Source organism: Macrosteles quadrilineatus, unplaced genomic scaffold, assembly GCF_028750875.1.
Source record: "Macrosteles quadrilineatus isolate MER2022 unplaced genomic scaffold, UCM_ALF_1.0 Scaffold_4__1_contigs__length_99947679, whole genome shotgun sequence".
NCBI lineage: Eukaryota > Metazoa > Arthropoda > Insecta > Hemiptera > Cicadellidae > Macrosteles > Macrosteles quadrilineatus.
Window position 1 is genome coordinate 92,094,559 of NW_026542597.1, and position 22,372 is coordinate 92,116,930.

The 22,372-nt window shown below is 36.5% G+C and overlaps 1 protein-coding gene across 1 annotated transcript in view; it reads right to left on the reverse strand.

The window, feature by feature from the left end:
- The window catches only part of LOC128993147 (zinc finger protein 729-like), a 69,580-nt gene that overhangs the window by 41,407 nt on the left and 5,801 nt on the right, over positions 1-22,372 (reverse strand). The window contains exon 3 of the mRNA XM_054416906.1: positions 13,955-14,088. The gene's annotated coding sequence lies outside the window, so the exon portion shown is untranslated. The remainder of the gene's footprint in view (positions 1-13,954; positions 14,089-22,372) is intronic.

Consider the following 22,372-nt stretch of genomic DNA (forward strand, 5'->3'; position numbering starts at 1 on the left):
TGGACTCTTTTTGGACTGGATGGATTATTAAAATTTAATTTTGGTTTGGTGTTGTTCTGTTTTTTTGTTCAGTTCAGGTTCAGACTAGACAGTTCAGTTAAGTTCGTCTCCCAACGTCTTCGTGAAGTTAGCCAGTTCCAGTTAGCGGTTTTTTGTCATTTCATTTCCATTTCGTCTTTTTCTTTTCAGTCTTTTCCTTCTTTTCATCGGCACTTTTTCGAATTGTAATAGATAAGGATTGGTACGCCTGCAGACGCCACAAACACAAACGTGTTTTGCAGGGATGTCGGAAAAACAATTCAATGACAATACAGTGCGAAATCATGTTTTTACATGAATATAATGTCAATAATACCTTTATAAAACGTGTATTAACGAGCTGAACTAATTTAATTAATGTATTGTAATAGGCATATTTGAGGCAGTATTGTACATTATACGTAGAGCTATGGCTTAACAAAACACGTTCAATTAAACATAAAAAAGTGCATAATCTTTTTCCTAAACCCATCGTGACCCATCACATCAACTTTGAGATATTCTTATGGTAATAAATATACAATGTTAATTTTAAGAAAAATCCATCCATATCAGTATTATTGAATCAAATAATAAAGTATTATTGAGGCAGTCATGTAAATCACAAAGCTATAGTCATAAAATATATATATATATATATATACGATAGATAGGAACTCGCGTCAGGAAAATGTTCACAATTTTTCCTAAGCCCATTACATCAATTTTGAGCGATAATGGTAAAATACAATGTGTAGAATAATCGGTTTAGTATGATTGAGGCAGCTAGTCCCGTAAATTACAAAGCTATATGGCCAAATCTATACGGTTGATAGGAACTAGAGACAAGAGGAAAATGAACAATCTTTTTCCCAAGCCCACCACACCGACTTTGAGCTACACTCTAATGGTGTCCAGCGATCATAAATAAATATCACAAGAAAAAGAACTTCTTTTTAATCATTACATGGAAACAAAATGAATAATTGCAATGACATAGACAAAATCAAAATACTCTACTTTTTTATGTAATTGAAACAAACAGCTAAACCAAAACATGGCCGACAGCCACAACGATACGTCTACGTCACGTCATAAAATCAAGCAGACAAAAATTGTTTCTTCTTCTTCAGTGGCTACTGGCCAGTTTTTTCGTTTGCAATAAGTGATCAGTCAGGCTGTAGACGCTTGTAACGGACACACAACTATAGTTTATAAAATTAGCATGATATTTTTAAAACACTTATCTGCCACGGGACTTTGAAAGCGTTAAGTCTGGTAAAAAATTGTCGTAAAGTTAATGTTTTAAGTTGATGGCATTTTCGTGTACAGTAATATAAATTGAAAAGGGAAAGGTTTACAACTAATTTACTTTTCTAAGTTTATGAATGTTAGTTAATGACTTATTTGTTGTAATGTCTAACTTACATATTCATCTTGCCTGCCTAATTTGTTATAACATATGGTTAAGTGTTATATGTATTTCTATATTGTTATGAGTTTGTTTATAGTTGACCTGTTTACATTCAGTATTCTATCTTATTCCCAATTAAATTAGTTTCATGTTAACTAACTGTCTAAATCATTTTATATAATCAGGGTAATTAACCGCTGCAGCTCAACTCTGCTATTTCTACAACATCAGGTTATGGGCCTCCTGTTTGCTGAATTTTAATTTCTCTGATTATTTTGTCCAAGTTCACCAACTTTGAAAATGTATCAACCTCCTTCAATAGAGAAATTGAAAGGCCGTGAAAACTATGATACATGGAAAGTTGCCGTTCAAGCATATTTGGAAGATTGTGAGCTCTGGGACTGTATTTTGGGAACTGAAGAAGATAGAAAGAAAGTAACAAAATGTAAATCCAAAATCATATTGCTAATTGATTCAGTTAATTATGTCCATGTTCAATCAGCAGAAACAGCCAAGGAAGCCTGGGAAAATTTAGAAAAGGCATTTTCTGACAGGGGTTTGACCCGAAGAGTTGGTTTGCTGCGATTGTTAACAACAACAAGGCTAGAAAATTGTAAGTCCATAGAAGATTATGTCAATCAAATTGTATCAACGGCCCACAAGCTAACTAACATTGGTCTGAAAGTGGATGATGAGTGGGTAGGAACAATTTTACTTGCTGGACTACCGGATCAATTCCAACCAATGATCATGGGTATTGAAAGTTCTGGTGTCAAGATAACGGCTGATTCAATCAAAACTAAACTACTTCAAGATGTATCCGTGGAAAATGAATCTTCCAAATGCATTGCGATGTACGGTTATGGTCGAAGAGAAAATTCAAAACCAAGTTTTCAGAACAACCGAAGACACAACACTTCAAGCCAAAAGAAACCCACTGATGACAAGAAACGGCAAGATAGCAAAGGTTACAAGGGTCCTCGATGTTTCCAATGCAACGGTTATGGTCACATATCAAGGAACTGTGACAAATCCAGGAACATCAGCACGAGAAATGAAAGAGACAGTTGTAAGTCTAAACAGGACAATTCACTCTTTGCTGCCTTCTCAATGCGAACAGATGTAAGTAATGATTGGTACCTAGATTCAGGAGCTAGTGCTCATTTATGTGTTGACAGTGTAATACTTGACAATAAAAGAAAATCTCCACAATTGAGTATTACCACCGCTAATAATTCCACTATGGTAACTGACACAATTGGAGATACAAACCTTTCTGTAAATATTTCAGGTATTTCATCAGATGTTAAAGTTCAAAATGTATATTATGTTCCTCATTTGAATGTAAATTTACTGTCTGTCAGTCAAATTGTGAGCAAAGGGAACACTGTGATTTTTGACAACAAAGGAGCTCAGATTTTCAATAGTGGCAATGAAGTAATTGCCACAGCTTCTAAGGTCAACAACTTGTTTAAGTTAGATGTTCAACCCTCTTCAGGCACAGCCATGACTGCAAAATGCAATGATCAAATTCTCTGGCATAAACGTATGGCTCACCTGAACTATGATGATCTGACAAAATTGTCAAATGGCTTGGTGCATGGAATCAATCTTTCTGATAAAAAGCCTGATATTCCTTGTGAATCATGTGTACTTGGCAAAAGCCACCGACTACCTTTCCAACCAAGTAGCAGTAAAAGTAGTGAACTGCTAGAATTGGTACACTCTGATTTGGTTGGACCAATGGAAGTAAATTCTCTTGCTGGTTCTAAGTATATTCTTACTTTCCTAGATGATTTTAGCCATAAAGCATTTGTTTATTTCTTGAAGACAAAGGATCAAGTTTATGAAACATTCAAATCTTTCAAACATCTGGTAGAAAATCAAACTGGGAAGAAAATCAAAACTCTGAGGACAGATGGAGGTGGTGAGTATTGTAGCAAGAAGTTTTCTGAGTTCTATGAGAAAACAGGTATTGTGCATCAGACTAGCTGCAGTTATACGCCACAACAAAATGGTAAAGCTGAGCGATTGAACCGCACACTAATGGATCGTGCCCGATGTTTATTGCTTGACTCCGAGATGCCTAAACGTTTTTGGGCTGAAGCAGTCAACACTGTAACTTACCTGTTACACCGCTCACCGAGTAGGACAATTTCTTCGACTCCTGAAGAATTGTGGTCAGGCCAAAAGCCAACCCTCTCTCACGTGAAGACATTTGGTTGCAAAGCTTATGCACATGTTCCAGCCGCAAATCGTAAGAAACTGGATACAAGATCGACACCATGTATTTTAGTAGGATATTGTTATACAACAAAAGGCTACCGTCTCTACAATCCGAGGACGAAAACAGTACTAATTTCAAGAGACGTAACATTTTCTGAATGTGAAAAAGGTAGTACTTTGATTAAAAATGACCAAGATCAAGAGGATTATACAGGGTGAGTTTTAATTGTCCCCCCCCCAACTTTTTTCTACATTTTTTCAAATATCAATCCCAGACCACTTCCAAACATTGTTGGGTAGTAAGTACTTCATTTTGACGAGGTGGTCATTTCCGGCCGCCATCTTGGATCCGCCATATTGGATGCAAAATTTTTTTTCAAATGTAAAGGTGGGGTTGTGACCCATTATTTCGAACTAAATTTTTACTCTAATTACAATGCCGCAAACCGTTTTTAAAAATCTTGATTCATTCTAAAGTTATGAGGGCTTTTTAAAACTTTATTTTTAGCCCATTTTAACATTGTGCATTTACAAACTAAGACCATAATCTCAAAATAGTGCTAGATAAAGATAAGTATACACTACCAGTAATTGTCGACCTATTTTCACTTGGTTATGATTGATGTATTTTTTTCGGCCGCCATCTTGGATCCGCCATTTTGAAATGTGATAAATTATTTTAAATATGAAGGGGGTGTTGTGACCCATCATTTCGAACTACTTTTTTAAGCTGAACTTAATTCCATGATCCGTTTTTCATTTTCATTTTTTTTATTTTGAAATATTGACATTTTTAACAAAAAAAATTGCAATCTTTCATAAAAAAAACTTGATAACAAAAAATGGATTACGGCATTGAGTTTAGCTTAAAAAATTAGTTCGAAATGATGGGTCACAACACCCCCTTCATATTTAAAATAATTTATCACATTTCAAAATGGCGGATCCAAGATGGCGGCCGAAAAAAATAGATCAATCATAACCAAGTGAAAATAGGTCGACAATTACTGGTAGTTATACTTATCTTTATCTAGCACTATTTTGAGATTATGGTCATAGTTTGTAAATGCACAATGTTAAAATGGGCTAAAAATAAAGTTTAAAAAAGCCCTCATAACTTTAGAATGAATCAAGATTTTTAAAAACAGTTTGCGGCATTGTAATTAGGGTAAAAATTTAGTTTGAAATAATGGGTCACAACCCCACCTTTACATTTGAAAAAAAAATTTTGCATCCAATATGGCGGATCCAAGATGGCGGCCGGAAATGACCACCTTGTCAAAATGAAGTACTTACTACCCAACAATGTTTGGAAGTGATCTGGGATTGATATTTGAAAAAATGTAGAAAAAAGTTGGGGGGGGGGACAATTAAAACTCACCCTGTATGTTTTACATTCCTCCAGAAGATTTAGATTTTTCTGTAGCAGCACCCGAAGAATCTGAATATGACTCAGCAGATTCTGACTTTGAGGTCAATGAAAGTTCTGAACTAGAAGAAAATCATCCGTTGCCAGTGCCCAGTGATCGACCTCAGAAAGTCCGTCAACCTCCCAAATCTCTTGGCGATTATGTAACTTTTTATGCTGCAAGTGATGATGATTGTGCTAAACCTCAACTCAACCGTTACAGCTCTGTACGCCATTTAATGGCATTAGCTGCTGAAAAGGACCTAGAAATAGACCGAATGGATGCTGTCTCTGTATTTCCTCAAGAAGAACCCCCAGAAGAAATATGCATGAATAAACCTAAACATGAAAAAGCCTCTAGTAAGTGGAACCAGAAACTACACTCATGTTTGACTAGAGTAGGACTGGCTCAGTCAATCGTTAATCGTTACAGCCTGGGAGGACAATTTAATAGTTTTTCACAATGATAAACATCTCAAAGAAATCCTTAAGACACGACTAATAAAAGAATTCAAAATGAAAGATGTGGGGACAGCAAAATTTATTCTGGGATTAAGAATAACCCGGGATAGGAAAAACAAGAAGATTGTGTTGATCAACAAGTGAAAATTTTCTGACTAAGGCACTCGATAAAGACAAGCTCATGAAATGTAACAAGGAGCAAGGAATATGCAAGTTGGGAGGATGTTGTAATGTCTAACTTACATATTCATCTTGCCTGCCTAATTTGTTATAACATATGGTTAAGTGTTTTATGTATTTCTATATTGTTATGAGTTTGTTTATAGTTGACCTGTTTACATTCAGTATTCTATCTTATTCCCAATTAAATTAGTTTCATGTTAACTAACTGTCTAAATCATTTTATATAATCAGGGTAATTAACCGCTGCAGCTCAACTCTGCTATTTCTACAACATCATTATTTATGTTTATTATTTATTTATTTATTATTTATTATGTTTATTTGACTTAGTTGAAAAAATGTTTCCTCACATAACAAACATTTAAAGGAACGCTCGCCTGTGTGTAAACACATATGACACTTCATATTTGATAGAGTTGAAAACAATTTTCTACATATTGGACACTTAAGATGAGACTTTTTGGTGCTCTTTAACATTTTTTAGTTTTCAATCTTTGACTCTTCTAACTTATCAGACAACCTTGAAACTAATTGAAATTAGTCAGTTGGCTTTGTATATCTATTTAAATATGTCTATTTTTGTTGGATTTGTTAAATGTTTAACTGTTATATATGTGTACATATCAAATAAATTTGATCAACTTTTGCCCAAGTACTGTATTAAATATCATACAACATAGCCTACTTGAGACATTTTGCTTTTATGCTTAACTCTCAAGTTCCATCACTATAAACACACATATAAAAGAAAAATTGGCTTCTTCTTTATGTTTCATGTTGTTTTCAAATAATATTGCATCATCTTATGAAAGTAATGTATAGTATAAATTCAAATTTACATAGTAAATTAATTACTTTAATTAGTACTTTTAGTGTAAAAACTAAATCTTTTTAGCTGCTGTTTAAAGTATTACATCAGATTATGTAAATTATATTTCTTACACTAATGTAAATTATTTTTTTAATTTCGAACACATAATAAATTAATGTATGAAACATCATATTGCAACTATTTGTGACGGATCTTCCAGATGTGGTGCACTCATGAGGTCCCTCCAGTGTGAATTAATTATCCATACGGCTCTTCATATGACTGCTGGTTTGGAAGGATTTTCCACTTATGAGGTCGCTCTCTTGTCTGAACCAATGAATGTCTCATTACATCTTGCTTGTATTTGAATGATTTTCCACATTTAGGGCACTGATGAGGTCGCTCTCCCTGTGAACCAAAGTATGTTTCTTCATATTTCCCTTGGATTTGAAAGATTTTCCAATGTAATGCACTGATGAGGTCGCTCTCCCATGTGAGCCAATGTAGGTCTCTTCATATTTCTGCTGGTTTGGAAGGATTTCCCACATGTTGTGCACTCATGAGGTCGCTCTCCTGAATGAACCAATAAATGAAGCTTCATATTGCCACTGGTTGAGAAGGATTTTCCACATGTAGTGCACTTATGAGGTCGCTCTCCCGTGTGAACCAATGTATGTCTCTTCATTTCCTTCTTGGATTTAAAGGATTTTCCACATGTAGGGCAGTGGTGAGGTCGCTCTACTGTATGAACCATTGGGGAACGCGCCAAGGCGCCACCACGTCAACCCGCCACCAAGTCAACCCGCCATCAAAAAGAAGAAGAAGTTTGAGGTGGCGGGTTGACGTGGTGGCTCGATGTCGGGGTGGCACGTTGACTCTAGCGTGCACGACAACCCACCACCTCGGAAAAATCTGTGGTGGCGGGTTGTCGTGGTGGCACGTTGTCCTGGTGGTGCTTAGACATGTTCATACACGTCAAACAGCCACCTCTTTAGTATGGTGGCGGGTTGACGTGGTGGCTGGTTGACGTCTACGTGCGAGGTGGCGGGTTGACGACACCAAACATTGAGCGTACACGACAACCCGCCACCTCATAAAATAGTGATGGCGGGTTGACGTGGTGGCATGTTGTCGCTTACATTCGAGGTGGCGGGTTGACGAGAGTTAACATGGGGCGTACACGACAACCCGCCATCTTTGTTGGCAAAAGCCGCTGTTGTCTGTGTATTATAAAATGCATCACTTTTTGCAGTTTACCTGGACTTGTGTTATCTAGTTTACTGTTAAGTTAACTAGACATTAGTTATTGTGAATTCATTAATTTTCGAACCGTTTTCCTAAAAAAATCTGCCATAGAAATAAATTACACGCGCATCCACGCAAGACAATTTTTCCTTTTAATCAACGGTTATTGTTTAAAACAAATTTTGTAAGATAAACTCACTACAAATTAACGACTTAGGGTCATTCTAGAATTAAAATAACAATATTTGTTATGTTTTCGCATATTTTTATTGAAGACAAAAACATGAAACTTTAATAATTTTGAAAAATAAGTTATTAGTTTCATATGATTTTTTGTAGGTGTATACCTGGGGCCCATTTCATAATAAAGTACAAACTAATATTATTAGTAAATCAGCTGATCGCCTAATGCAAATCTAATGGAAAATACAAGTTACAAGTTGTAACTTGTAACTTGTAGTTTATTATGAAATGGGCCCCTGGTATGATACCCATCCTTATTTTCTTTTTCAGCATTATGACAATGAATTACAAAATAAGTTACCTAACAACTTAATCAATTAATTGTAATTCACGTGTGTATGGCCTAAACAAAAATTATGAAAATGTATTGTTCGGTTATAATTTCTCTTAAAACCGTATTGTGGTCAAAATAATTATACATTCAACCGAAAACATAAAACAAAATATACATCGTTGATACAGAGTACAACAGACTAAAATGTACTTTGTGTGGACTAGCGCTTACCTGTTTTTCTATTTAGAAGAATTTGAGAAAGGATACAGAACTAGACTCGACCCAACCGGTAACGTACTTTGACCTCTTGAGTCAAGGGTGTTGCCCAGAGAAGTTCATACCAGACAGATATATTCCAAAAATCTCATTAGGAGATATCTTAAACCAAGATTTCTATTGAATTTATCATGCTCTGCTTGAAATTCCATTTCATGCTTCAGGAAATACCGTACCAGTACCGTTACTTTGGTATTATTCGGAGGCCACTTGTTTTCTAGAGGGATTTTTTTTACCAAAGACAAAAAAACACATGATTAGAAAGAACATACTTTAATTAACTTACTGTCCAAATATGAAATGATTGCAATTGCAATTAGCGGATTTTGAGTTCTGCCTCCCAGAAGGCAAGATTGAGTTGAATGCGTCACCGCCCCTAGCTGCCACACGAACTCCGCCGAGTAGATACTGAGTAAATACTGCGCGCTGTAGCGGTTATGTTAGGTTGGGTTTCCTCGTTTCATTATGAATCTAACAATACAACATGAGTGACGATACCTGAGATACGGGTGGTGACAGGTGATGCGCGCGCTTAGGCCATTTTTCAACGACATGATCTTGGCCTACTTGGAGGGGATTTGGCGATATGACTCATCTGGTATCATTCCATCCATAACGAAACTGAGAAAGTTCTACAAACACATTTATGATAACCCAACCTAACATAACCGCCGCAGCACGCTGCGGATAATATCAAAGTAGCATTAATGCCGTGCTTTTGCTCTTGGCACAATGGGTTCGGGGCATTCCACTAATGTACTGTTGAAAATTGTATGAAATAATTGATTCATATTTAAAAGTATCTTTACTAACTAAACTAAATTTGTGTACAGCTTGTAAACAAATCAAATATAAACAATAACAATAATCACGTAATAATAACATCTATCTATCCATCTATCATCAAATCTATCTATACTATTATAAAGAAGAGGTTGTGTTTGTATGAGATAAACTAACTATAAAGTCTGAACCGATTGGACAAAAATCAAGCTACCGCTCCGAGGATTAGAACCACCCCCCACCTTCGATATTGAACTAGTATCTGCTCCACGGGCTTTCAAAATTCTGAGGTGAGAGATTTTTAACTTATTTAATACGCAAGCAGGGTTTTCTGTGACATTTACTCCTCCGAAACTACTAAACCGATTGGCATGTTTTTGGTGTCATTTGGAAAGAGCGTAACGTGAAGTTGTGCAGGAAACTTTCTTTTTAGGGAAATAATTAGGGTGATGCCCTGGGGCCCTTTACGGGTTCATATTTCTCCATAAGATTCATGGGAAACAGACATTGTTATATGTATGTAACTCCAGCTGTTGTCAGAAATTAAAAATGAGAAGAAGAACATATGTTAATTTTAAACATTATGTAATTTACACAACTATGTGGTAGGTTTATTTATGCAATTGATTATTGAAATGAAGAAAAATTCTATAACCATAAGTTATAAAAATTATGTTATTGATATATTTTAATGTAAACAGTAGGGTAATTACAATGTAGGGCATACATTTTTGTAAAAATTTGATTGCTATTTGTTTAAAAATTAATCTACTTAACAAGTGTTTGGATTAGGCAGTATGGACTTTTGCTACATCTTCCCGTTACGAATCACGGGCACAGCAGAGTTCCGTTTATTCACTAATTGTAAATAAATTATAACGTAAAGATATAATTGACAGTTGGTAAGAAGATGATTACACTAAACAGGCCGCCAATTGTTTTCAGATAACGTATTATCTCGTCACATTATGGTATTTGGTAAGTGACGTTTTAGTACAATTTTAAAGAAACGTGTCCAATATCATTCAAAACAGTGATTTGGATTGTTTTGTCTAAAAATCTTTCAAAAAGTATAATCCGACGACTAAATAAAATAAATTAATACAAGAAATAGAATAGTTTTATCAACAGCAGAATATTAGTTTGGTTCTCTTTTGTGATTACTACGTGAAATGAAAACAGTATTTAGGTTGGAAATTAAAGGGCAATCGCGATCTCGCAACTACGGGAAAGTGAACTGACCTGAGTGACCCGACACCTCAATAACTGGAATGGCCTGTCGATGTGAAAGAAAAATCTAAGAAATTTCAGATTAAGTCCATTCGTAGAAACGTTCGAGGGGATTAACGGGACACCCCTGTATTCTGATAAGTTCCCAGTACTGACTGTTATGGGTTTGTTTATATTAAACAATCGGCCAAATACTTTGCACCAGATGTCCACGTCTACATTTTACAACATGCATTTCGTTCACCTTTCCCAGTAATAATTAGTGGTTCGTTCCTGATTTTTTAATAATGAGGCATATTGTGCCATTGTTCTAAATACATACGAGAGATATTCAAAAAGGCAAAAAGAAAAAAAAGTTTTGAGGTAATAATAAGCCTATATTTTAATCAGGAAAGTGTTATCATCATGCCAAATTTCAGCCTAATCCCGATGTGCCCAATGAATTGTTATTGAGTGATTGAACCCCAAACAAACACACAAACATTCATTTGTTGAATCAGGCCGTAACTTGAAATAAACGCTTAGGCCAGTTACATTTTTAACATCCAAATGTAATATTATTTCGCCTAACAGCGTTGATCAGTTATTAAACGGAGGCAAATGGTACCAAAAGTCATTATCTTGCAAAAAAAAAAAGTTTTTTTCAAACAAAAATCAGGTTTACAAAAATAAAGGACTTTGGCTTTGACTTTTTTCAGGTTATAATCCTAAGTCAAATTTGTATCTAATCGTATAATGAAACTACTTGATGCATAATTAAGGTTTAAATGAATCAGTAATATTGTTTTAACCTATGTAGATACGATATACTGCACATTGTGAAAATTGTTTAGTCGAGGATACATTACACATAAACATCATCATTGTTTAAATATTTAATTGGCCAACACAAATATTGTGATTATTGTTTTGAAACTGCTACACATCCGATCATCAAGTTTAGGGTGTCGTTGGATAGGTCGTGACATGTAAATTTGTCATAAAACAAAACACATTTGAAATTCCATCAGGGCTCTGCCCCAGTGGCCTTCAGCCAATTGAAAGTGTCAATATACGTGATTCAATTTATTTCATATCACGGACGATTACTTAATATCAAACATTAGAAATGACAAAATAAATGTAAAAATAAACGGTATCAGCATTCTGAAACATACTTTCTCTCATTAGCTTGTTAACATCCTATATCATGGGAAAGCGGTGATAGTATATAGTTCAAAATCACAAAAGCTGAAATAACTTTTGGACCATAATTGTTACAGCAATGGGGTGTTGTACTATTTTTTAAAAACATCATTTGTTTATGTTTATAATTCATACCGGGTCTCTTCTAGTATATTCGTGGTCTAATCACGGAATACCGATAATTTCACCCGAATTACCTTTTGAATTCAAGTGAATACAATTTTCTTTGCGTCTTGCTTTCGCAATCACCATTATAAAATGGCACAAGACTATCCCTGATTATCGCCGGTTTAAATGTATAAAATGCATGCTTTTCACACGTATGTTGCGTGCGCACGTGGTGGTAGGTGCGCATAAAAACTTATATATTTATACGCCTAATGAAAAAAAATTGTTTATTCACTGGCAATTAAGTAAAATAACTATTCTATTTTTGTTTTTGGTATACGTTTTTATCATCTCATATTAATTACGCGAGGACTGTGTTTTGTGAACACTACTCCTCCCTTATTTGTGGACAAATTTCAACGTTTAAGGTGTTAGTGTTAAAGGATTCGGACCAATTCGTAAGTTTGCATTAAGGTTTTAGAATTTAAAAGTTCCTACCCTTAAGGGCGTGAGACCCTTTCAAATGTCGGGTTTTCACCATGTTAATAATTGTATCATCTATCAATCTTTCTTCAGAATATAAACTAAAATGTCCAGAAATGCTATTTAAGAGTTAAGTACATTAACTTTCTCTAAATTAACTGAATCAAAGTACAATATATTTAATGCTACAGAATATAAATCCAACCGATTTATTTATTGTGGCACGTTGTCACCTATGAGTGAGGTGGCGCGTTGACGGTACCGAACACTGAGCGTACACGTCAACCCGCCACCTCGTAAAAGAGTGGTGGCGGGTTGACGGGGTGGCACGTTGTCGCCTACGTACGAGGTGGCGGGTTGCCGACATCGAACATGGAGCTTCACGACAACCCGCCACCTCTGATAAAAACTGGTGTTGGCGGGTTGTCATGGTGGCATGTTGTCGTGGTGGTTCATTGACTTGAGTGTGTACGACAACCCGCCACCTCGGAAAATTGTGTGGTGGTGGGTTGTCGTGGTGGCCTGTTGTCGAGGTGGCGGGTTGACCTGTACGTACACGTCAACCCACCACCTCGGTTTTTTTGTGGTGGCGGGTTGACGCCTCTGACCAAAACACCGAGGTGGCGGTTTGACGTGGTGGCGCATTGACAGCGACCCAACCATTGTATGTGTCTTCAAAATGCTGCTGGTTTGGAAGGTTATCCCACATGTAGTGCACTTATGAGGTCGCTCTCCTGTGTGAACCAATGTATGTCCCTTCAAAACGCTGCTGGTTTGGAAGGATTTCCCACATGTAGTGCACTGATGTTGTCTCCCTCTGACGTGATCCAATGTATGTTGCTTCATACCTTTTTTACTTTTAAAGGATTTTCCACATATAGTGCACTTATAAGGTCGCTCTCCCGTGTGAACCATTGTATGGCTCTTCAAAATGCTGTTGGTTTGGAATGATTTCCCACATGTAGTGCACTTATGAGGTCGCTCTCTCGTGTGAACCAATGCATGTCTCTTAAAAATTGTGCTGATTTTAAAGGATTTTCCACATGTAGTGCACTTGTAAGGACACAACCCAGAATGAGTTAACAAATGATTCTTTAGAGGAAATATTTGAATAAATGTTTTCCCACATGTCAAACATCTAAAGGGACGTTCGCCTGTGTGTAAATATATATGGCACTTCATATTTGATATGGTTGAAAACATTTTTCTACATATTGGACAGTTAAGGAGACGCTTTTTAGTGATATTAAACATTTTATGTTTTATATTTCCGATTTCTAACACCAGGCAAGATGATACTACTCGGAATTATTCTGTTGGTTTTATATGTCTATTTTTATAGAATTTGTTAGATGTTGAACAGTTAATTAGTGTATTAATAAAATGTGATCAGCTCTTGCTCAAAGATTGTTATGTGTATTAAATATGATACAACACAGCTTACTTGAGGCATTTTGCTTATTTGTCTTGACTCTATGTTCCATCCAGTTAAATTAGCCTACTTAAGAAATCATGTCTTCACCATGTTGTTTTCAAACAATGTTGCATCAGCCATTTAAAGTTATGAATGATTTAAATTAAAGATTTACATAGTACTTCACTTACTTTAATCAGTAAATTTTGTGTAGTACAAATTAAATCTTTTTAGCTGTTTTTAAAGTATTACATCTTATTCTGTAAATTATCTTTCTTGTGATATGAATTGAAGTTCCTTTTTCTCTTCAAATCTTTTGCCTATTCTGAAAAAGACCATAATTTATTAAATATATACAGTTGTTGTAATCATTTAGGTAATTCTTTGTTCAAATTTAGAATCATAAGAGCAATTAAAATTTATATAATCTAAATAAGTATGGTACCGGGTGTCCATAAAATATTAACCTTGAATCAATATCAATAATTGATCAAGGAACCTCTTTAAGTATATTTTCTTATATCAGGTCTTTTGCAAAATTCGATCAGGTAATACAAGTCGAGGATTTGAGCAACAATTTGGTTAAAAATGATCACCTCCTATACTCCGTTCACAAAAGTTAGGTGGTTGAGGGGAAGTTCTGAGACTCTTTTTTTTCTTAATATATATGGCTCAGATGATTTATGCGTTGTTTTGGTAAAGCTCAGCAGTTGAGCTCATTATTTTATAGGAAGGTTTTGATTTTTGATAAGGTTATAAGGGGGGGGGGGTAGTTATCTTCCCCAATAACCGCCTAAATTTTGTGAACGACAACAATATTGAAGTTATGATAACTATTAATGTATGATGTACACAAGCTTTTAAATCACACCAAGCTTACAACAGTCAATCTAGCCTCACTTCCTGTGCTATACAACTAATCCAACCTTGGAATACTATGACAAAAGTGGAAACCCAACCTTCACTCATTATTCCTTTGGCATAAAACCCAAATCTGCAATAATTTTCAATTGGCAAACAAATTTTGCAAACAAAAATCTGCACAGTCCACCTTACAAATCACGGAACATTGCAATGACATTAATCATTTTGACACTCCATTGCAGACAAAGTACGAGAAATATTATGTGCATGCTCCCATAACTGCATGTGTGCTTAGTGTATGAAAGTTCTGATACTATGATATTGGTGTTAGCACCATCTCAAGCACACTAATGCTAAACGTCTGATTCTTTCTAGACTGCCCTCCCCTCCCAAATAATTATTTAATTTGTCTTATTTTTGTACAGAATGTGAGTGGTCATGTAAAGTCCGCCATTAAACAATAGTGCAATGCAATAAAACATAGCTCATGTATTAATTCCTACCTTTGTTGAGCTAAGCGTACATTTTCTAAGGAATAAAAACTGGGCGAATGGTGTGTGTTTAAGAAGAGGGATTATCACTAGGTAGGTAGATTACAGTTCAAGTACAGTACTAAATTAAGTCAAACACTAAAGCAGTTAATCCCTTTTAATTTTCACCAGTCGTATACAAATTAACAAACATACAAAAATTAATAAATCAGTTTATGTATGTGATTATCTGAGACATTTAATTAATTAATACTATAGGTTTATTCTCATTCAAGATTTCATGTGGATTCAATATATTAATTAACCTCTTATTTGCATTAAAAATATAATTTAGTAGTCTAGTTACTTGCAGATAGTCAAATATATATATATCCTATAGTCAAGGATTGGGATTCAATGGATAATATGTGTACTAGGTTCCAAGGAAGGTTATTTCACATTTCCACGATATTCTGTAGCCAAAACGTAACGAAATATGTGCATGTGTGAATTTTTGAGATGTGTTTACCTCAAGGAACCCTAAACTCTGATGGATCTTTAAGGACACCATTAACCAGGCAGTGGCAAAAACATTTTGAGTGGCCATGAAATGCTGAGGCTTTTTTTCATTTTCTTAATAGGAGAATTTAAGAAAAATAAACACAAAATAAAATCAAATGAATGAACACATAATAAATTAATGTATGAAACATCATACTGCAACTTCTTGTGAGGGATTTTCCACATGTGGTGCTCTCATGAGGCCCCTTTAGTGTGAATTAATTATCCATATGTCTCTTCATATCGCTGCTGGTTTAGAAGGATTTTCCACTTATGAGGTCGCTCTCTCGTGTGAACCAATGTATGTCTCTTTATATCTAGCTTGTATTTGAAGGATTTTCCACATGCAGAGCACTTATGAGGTCGCTCTTGTGTGAACCAATGTATGTCTCTTTATATCTCCCTTGGATTTGAATGATTTTCCACATGTAGTACACTCATAAGGTCGCTCTTCTGTGTGAACCAATGTATGTATCTTCATATTTCTGCTGGTTTGGAAGGATTTTCCACATGTAGTGCACTTATGAGGTCGCTCTCCTGTGTGAACCAATGTATGTCTCTTCATATTTCTGCTGGTTGGGAATGATTTTCCACATATAGTGCACTTATGAGGTCGCTCTCTCATGTGAATCAATGTATGTCTCTTCATACAGCTGCTGGTTGGGAATGATTTTCCACATATAGTGCACTTATGAGGTCGCTCTCTCGTGTGAATCAATGTATGTCTCTTCATATCTCTACTGGATTTGAAGGATTTTCCACATGTAGGGCACTGATGAGGTCGCTCTCCCGTGTGAACCAATAAATGAATCTTTAAATGGGCGCTGGTATGGAAGGATTTCCCACATGTAGTGCACTGATGTTGTCTCCCTCTGACGTGATCCAATGTATGTTGCTTCATACCTTTTTTGCTTTTAAAGGATTTTCCACATATAGTGCACTTATGAGGTCGCTCTCCTGTGTGAACCAAAGTATGTCTCTTCAAAACGCTGCTGGTTTGGAAGGATTTCCCACATGTAGTGCACTGATGAGGTCGCTCTCCCGTGTGAACCAATGTATGATTCTTCATATTTTCCTTGGATTTGAAGGATTTTCCACATGTAGAGCACTTATGAGGTCGCTCTCCCGTGTGAACCAATGTATGTGTCTTTATATCTTGCCTGGATTTGAAGGATTTTCCACATGTAGGGCACTTATGAGGTCGCTCTCCCGTGTGAACCAATGTATGTTTCTTCATATTTTCCTTGGATTTGAAGGATTTTCCACATGTAGAGCACTTATGAGGTCGCTCTCCCGTGTGAACTATTGTATGAATCTTTATATGGCTGCTGGTTTTGAAGGATTTTCCACATATAATGCACAAGTAAGGTCGCTCTCCTGTGTGAACCAATGTATGAATCTTCATGTTGCTGCTGGTTTTAAAGGATTTTCCACATGTAGTGCACTTATAAGGACACTTACCAGAATGTGTCAATAAATGATTCTTTATTTGACTTAGTTGAAAAAATGTTTCCTCACATGACAAACACTTAAAGGAACGCTCGCCTGTGTGTAAACACATAATATGACACTTCATATTTGATAGAGTTGAAAACAATTTTCTACATATTGGACACTTAAGATGAGACTTTTTGGTGCTCTTTAACATTTTTTAGTTTTCAATCTTTGACTCTTCTAACTTATCAGACAAGCTTGAAACTAATTGAAATTAGTCAGTTGGCTTTGTTGTTGTGTTTGTGTGTTTGGCTTTTTAGCTGCTGTTTAAAGTATTACATCAGATTATGTAAATTATATTTCTTGCCACAGGTATTGAAGTTCCTTTGTCTCTTCAAATTGCCTATTCTGAAAAAGACCATAATTTATTAAATATATACAGTTAGTTGTTGTAAGTATTTAGGTGATTTTCTTGTTGAAATTTAGAATCATAAAAGCAATTGTAATGTATGTAATCTATATATTAATACGCAAGCAGTTTTCTTTTCACAGTCATAACTCGATAACGGCTTGACGGATTATAACGTTTGAGGTATCAAATTAAAGGTATTTTCACGTAGATGTGCAAATACGTCTTGGAATATTAAGAAAGGGCATCACTTAAGTACAGACAAGGGTTAAAGTTTGGGAACGGCAGTGTTATCTGTTGACATTAGATCAAACTGTCAAACTCAATTCTCTTTGTTTACAACTAAACATATGAACGTAGTTTGATATAGTCAAGCCAAAAAGTAAAACAGCTTACGAAAACAAATTGCATTTACACTTATACCAGTAACCTAAAAACATATTGTACTTCAATAATATTAATTAACCAGAAATTCATGGCCTATCTTTAACTAAACTGGATGTGAAATCAATTTAATGAAGTATATACAGTGTTAGTATTTTGCTTTAATACACGCACGAACATCACTCACTTTTCATTAATCACTAAACATCAACACCAAACCAAAATAACATTTTGAGGTGAGCTCAGTTGTTTTCTAATTTCTAGTTTTAGAAATTAGATGGTTTGAGTTATGACAAACAGGTGTGCCAACATCAGTTCTCTCCATCATAAAATGGGGTAGCTTGTCGTACAGAATATCCAGATTGTGGTGGCTGCCCTGATTTAAGAGTGCGCGCGCAGCTTTGGACTCTGCCCCAAAGCGCCCTTACTAAAGCATTGGAATGACGTCATGGCACCCTCAGAGCTGTTTGGTTGTTCTGCCATAAGACTACATGTATTGGGATTGGGACGGTCTGGCCGCCGTCCGCGCTGTCCTTACTAAGCAAGCGACGATCAAAATTTAGTCTTTACTGAATTGAATTATCCAATTATTTGGTATATTTATGTTGCATATAGTTTGAAGTGATCGTTAAAGCAATTTTAATTAAATTTAACTGAATAAAATTAATATTAAAATGTAATTTATTTATGTATTGTTGGGAGGGCGGCGTCTGAGAGTCCTTATGGGCTAGCCGCCACTGCCTGTACTGTATGCAATATTTCAATTTGTATGTATCTGTAGCCTAACTTAACAATTTGACGTGGTCTATAACTGTATTACTGTTCAATCGACCAAATAAAGAATCTTGTATCTTGTATCTTGTAATCTTATAATATAGCCATTTTAGGAAAAATAATTTTTTTCGCAGCAAAGCCACGGTAACACAATTTATGATCACTGTTGGGGTTCAACTAAAAAATATCATCTAAATAGTCCGTGACTAACTAGTGCTGCTACCTTGTAACGCATGGAACAACGTGCTGCAGCGCTATCTGTTCGCAATCGATGGCGTGAACTTAAATACCGGTTTTTGACTCCTCAGTCTCCAAGCACAGATAGCCGAGAAGGCTAGGGCATGTGTCACTTGGCCAGTGGCATTCGTCTGCTTGGGTTCGATTACCGTCCTGTGTGGCAAATAATGAGTGACCTGTGTGTTTGTAGCAATATACTACAACCACTGGGGCATAGTGAGGTGTTCATAATTCATGGTTTAGACATACACCTCGAATCATCGGATTGGGGGAATCTTTTAGCTAAGTGGTTGTTAGTGTTTCCTATTAATATGCAGGTCATGGCCGTTTTGCTACTTTTTGTAAAGTACCTTCCTCTCTATATCCCTTAGAGGTTTTAGTAAACGCCGATATATCATTGCATAGCACGCAAAGGGTTAAATGTTTGTTCATATGTTACATCTTGTGCCAAATCCGCGGCCCTGCGGCTTGGAGGGCACCATGGCCAGGGGAGCGCCGCGGAAGCAGTGGCTTGGGGGGCGCAGTGGCAAAAGTGATAAAACAAATTTGAAAAAATTAAGTTAGATGTACATAACGTAATTTGGGAAGTTATGTATAACTAACTGAATTTTTAATATTACGTTCTATGCATTTATTGAACAAATACATATTATTTGACACCGATAACTTTATATATTTGCAACGTTTTCCCAGATGAAATATTTTTTTATAAAAATGAAGTAGGTAGCTAGATTTGCTTGTTTACTACTTTTAGTTTAGTAATAATAGCCTAATAATGGGCCACAGTGGAGTTGAAGGCCCTGTCCCAACTTAATTATCTTAATATAAATCAATATTGCAATGTCGCAGTTTCGCTCTGTAGGCCTTCACACGAATAGCCTACTAGCCTAGTTGCCATGTTCTATTCTTATTTCGCCCGACTACCCTCCCCCCACTCACGTCTCTGACATCCTGACGATGACTCACGGTAGAGACAATGACCTCAAATATGCACGAGGTGACGTGTGGACTAAACATGAAAGACTGTCGGGGCCAGGGTAATGGTGCCAATATGGCAGGTATCCTACAACAAAGGATACATCGTTGTTAAAAATACATCGTCTTGCGACAAAGGAACAAAGGAGTTCAACCTCGTATACTAGCAGATTTCCCTCTGGCTTTTTTTAAGCCTTGTGGATGCCATAGTCTGATCCTGGTAATTGCTGATGGAGCGAAATCCTCGGTCAAATCTACATCTCTATTTGGAACACTCCAGCGTATATATATGATATTTGCAGGCTCTACAAAGCGTTGGTGTGTGATTAGTGAACATGTCAAGGATCTCACGCTAAAACAAGTATGAGAAACACGATGGGAAGCCCGAATATCTTCGGTGCAAGCTGTTCGCTATCAGTACGTCGAAGTGCGGGATGCTTTGATAAAACGGACGACCCTAAGACAGCGAGTGAGGCTCATTCCTTACTCAACCAGATGGAAGACTTTTCTTTCTTAGTATGCTTAATACTATGGCATGATTTGCTGTTTGAAATCAATATCATAAGTAAAAGTCTTCAAGGGAAAGCCAAAGGCGTCAGTGATGCTATGAGTAAGTTAAATAAATTGCTTGGACTTCTTAGACAAATTTAGAGAAAATGGATACACTAATGCACTTCCGTAAAGGAAATTTCAAAAGAGCTAGGAATACAACCAATCTTCCCTGAAACCGAAACCAGAATTCGCAAGAAGAAACGTCTCTTTTTGTATGAAAGTGCAAGCGACGAAGTGCAAACATCTGCAGAAGACACATTCAAGAGGGAGGTATTTTATTCATTGTTGGATACAGTAGCAACATCAGTTAAAGGTAGGTCCACTGCACTTTATAATCATAACTCGCAGTGGGGATTTTTTTTGTATAACTTGGCTAATCTTCCACCAAAAGATGACTTGAAACAGAGTTGTTTGAAACTAGAAACTCTCTTAAGAAATACTGACGGAATATCAGATATCAACGGCAATGAACTTTTTTGTGAACTGCAACATGTGAACTCCATCTTAGATATCAATGAACCCCAACTTCGGAAAGTTCAACCAATCGACGTGTTGCGAGCAATCAAGAAAACAGACAGCAAAGACGTATTTATAAATCTCTGGATTGCACTAAGAGTTTTGTTAACTACACCAGTGACAGTTTCAAGTGCTGAGCGTAGATTCAGTAAGCTGAAACTTATAAAGACATATTTACGATCATCCATGTCACAGGAGAGACTGAACTCTCTTGCCATCATGACAATTGAAAACGATGAAGCTAGGAAAGTAGACTTCAAAGATATTCTCAAGACATTTGCTCGTGCAAAATCCAGGCGAATGCCATTTAATGTTTAGAGGAAAGGGTCTTATTTCTAAATGTAATAACGTGTTTTTATTTTATTCTGTCATTCCGTATATTCTATTCAGAGTAGGTTTGGTTTGAGGTTTTGCTTACTATTGCCAGGGCCAATTTACCGAATAGGCACGGTAGGCACGTGCCTAGGGCACGAGGCAATTGGCTTTTTTCGTGGGGAACCAAAAAATTGGTTGTTATATTTGCATGCGATGGTGGTAAACTTCTGATAATCTCTCCCGGCACAAGACATCGTTATGGTCTCCCGCGATCGCGGCAAAATTCTGACTGTTTCCCGCTGTTGTGTGGACATAATTAGGCATATCGTCTTCCATGATCGCAGCAATATATGAACATATCCCGCGGTCGTGAGGAGATTATAATAAATCGTGGTAAAATTCTATTCATCCCTCACGGCCGGGTAGACATCATTATTTCGTCTCCCGTGGTCGTGTGAAAATAGTAATTGTCTCCCACGATTGCGGAAAAATGGTAAACATCTCCCACGGTTGTGTGGAGATCATCATAACTGGCTGGGTAGCTGAGTGGTTATAGTGCTCGCCTAGTAATCAAAAGGTCGCCGGTTCGATCCTAAGAAAAGTTAGTAGCTTTTTGATGGTTCGAAACTGGACCCAGCTGTTCCTGATCATTGGGCTTTAAATAAATGATCCTGACTAATGAAACCGCTGATCTTAGTCAGTAACAAAGCTACACAGGTCATCACACACCATTCTACACTCATCCTTCACTCATATTTGGGTTAAAATACGCACCTAGGTGGCGTCCCCATCTCAATAATTGAATAATTGAATAATTGAATCATCGTCTTTTGCGAATGAGGCAAAATTCTAATCCTTTCACGCGGTTGTGTGGAGATTATCATTGTCTTGCGTGATCATGGTAAAACTCTGATCATCCCTCGTGGCCGGGTAGATATAATTATTTTATCTCCCATGGTCCTTTAAACATCACAACCGTATTCCGCGATTGCGGCGAAATGTTCATCATATCCCACAGTAGTGAGGAGATCATCGTCGTATGCGATCATGGAAAAATTCTGATCATCCCTTGCGGCCAAGGGTAGACATACCATCGTCTCCCGTGGTCACGGAAACGT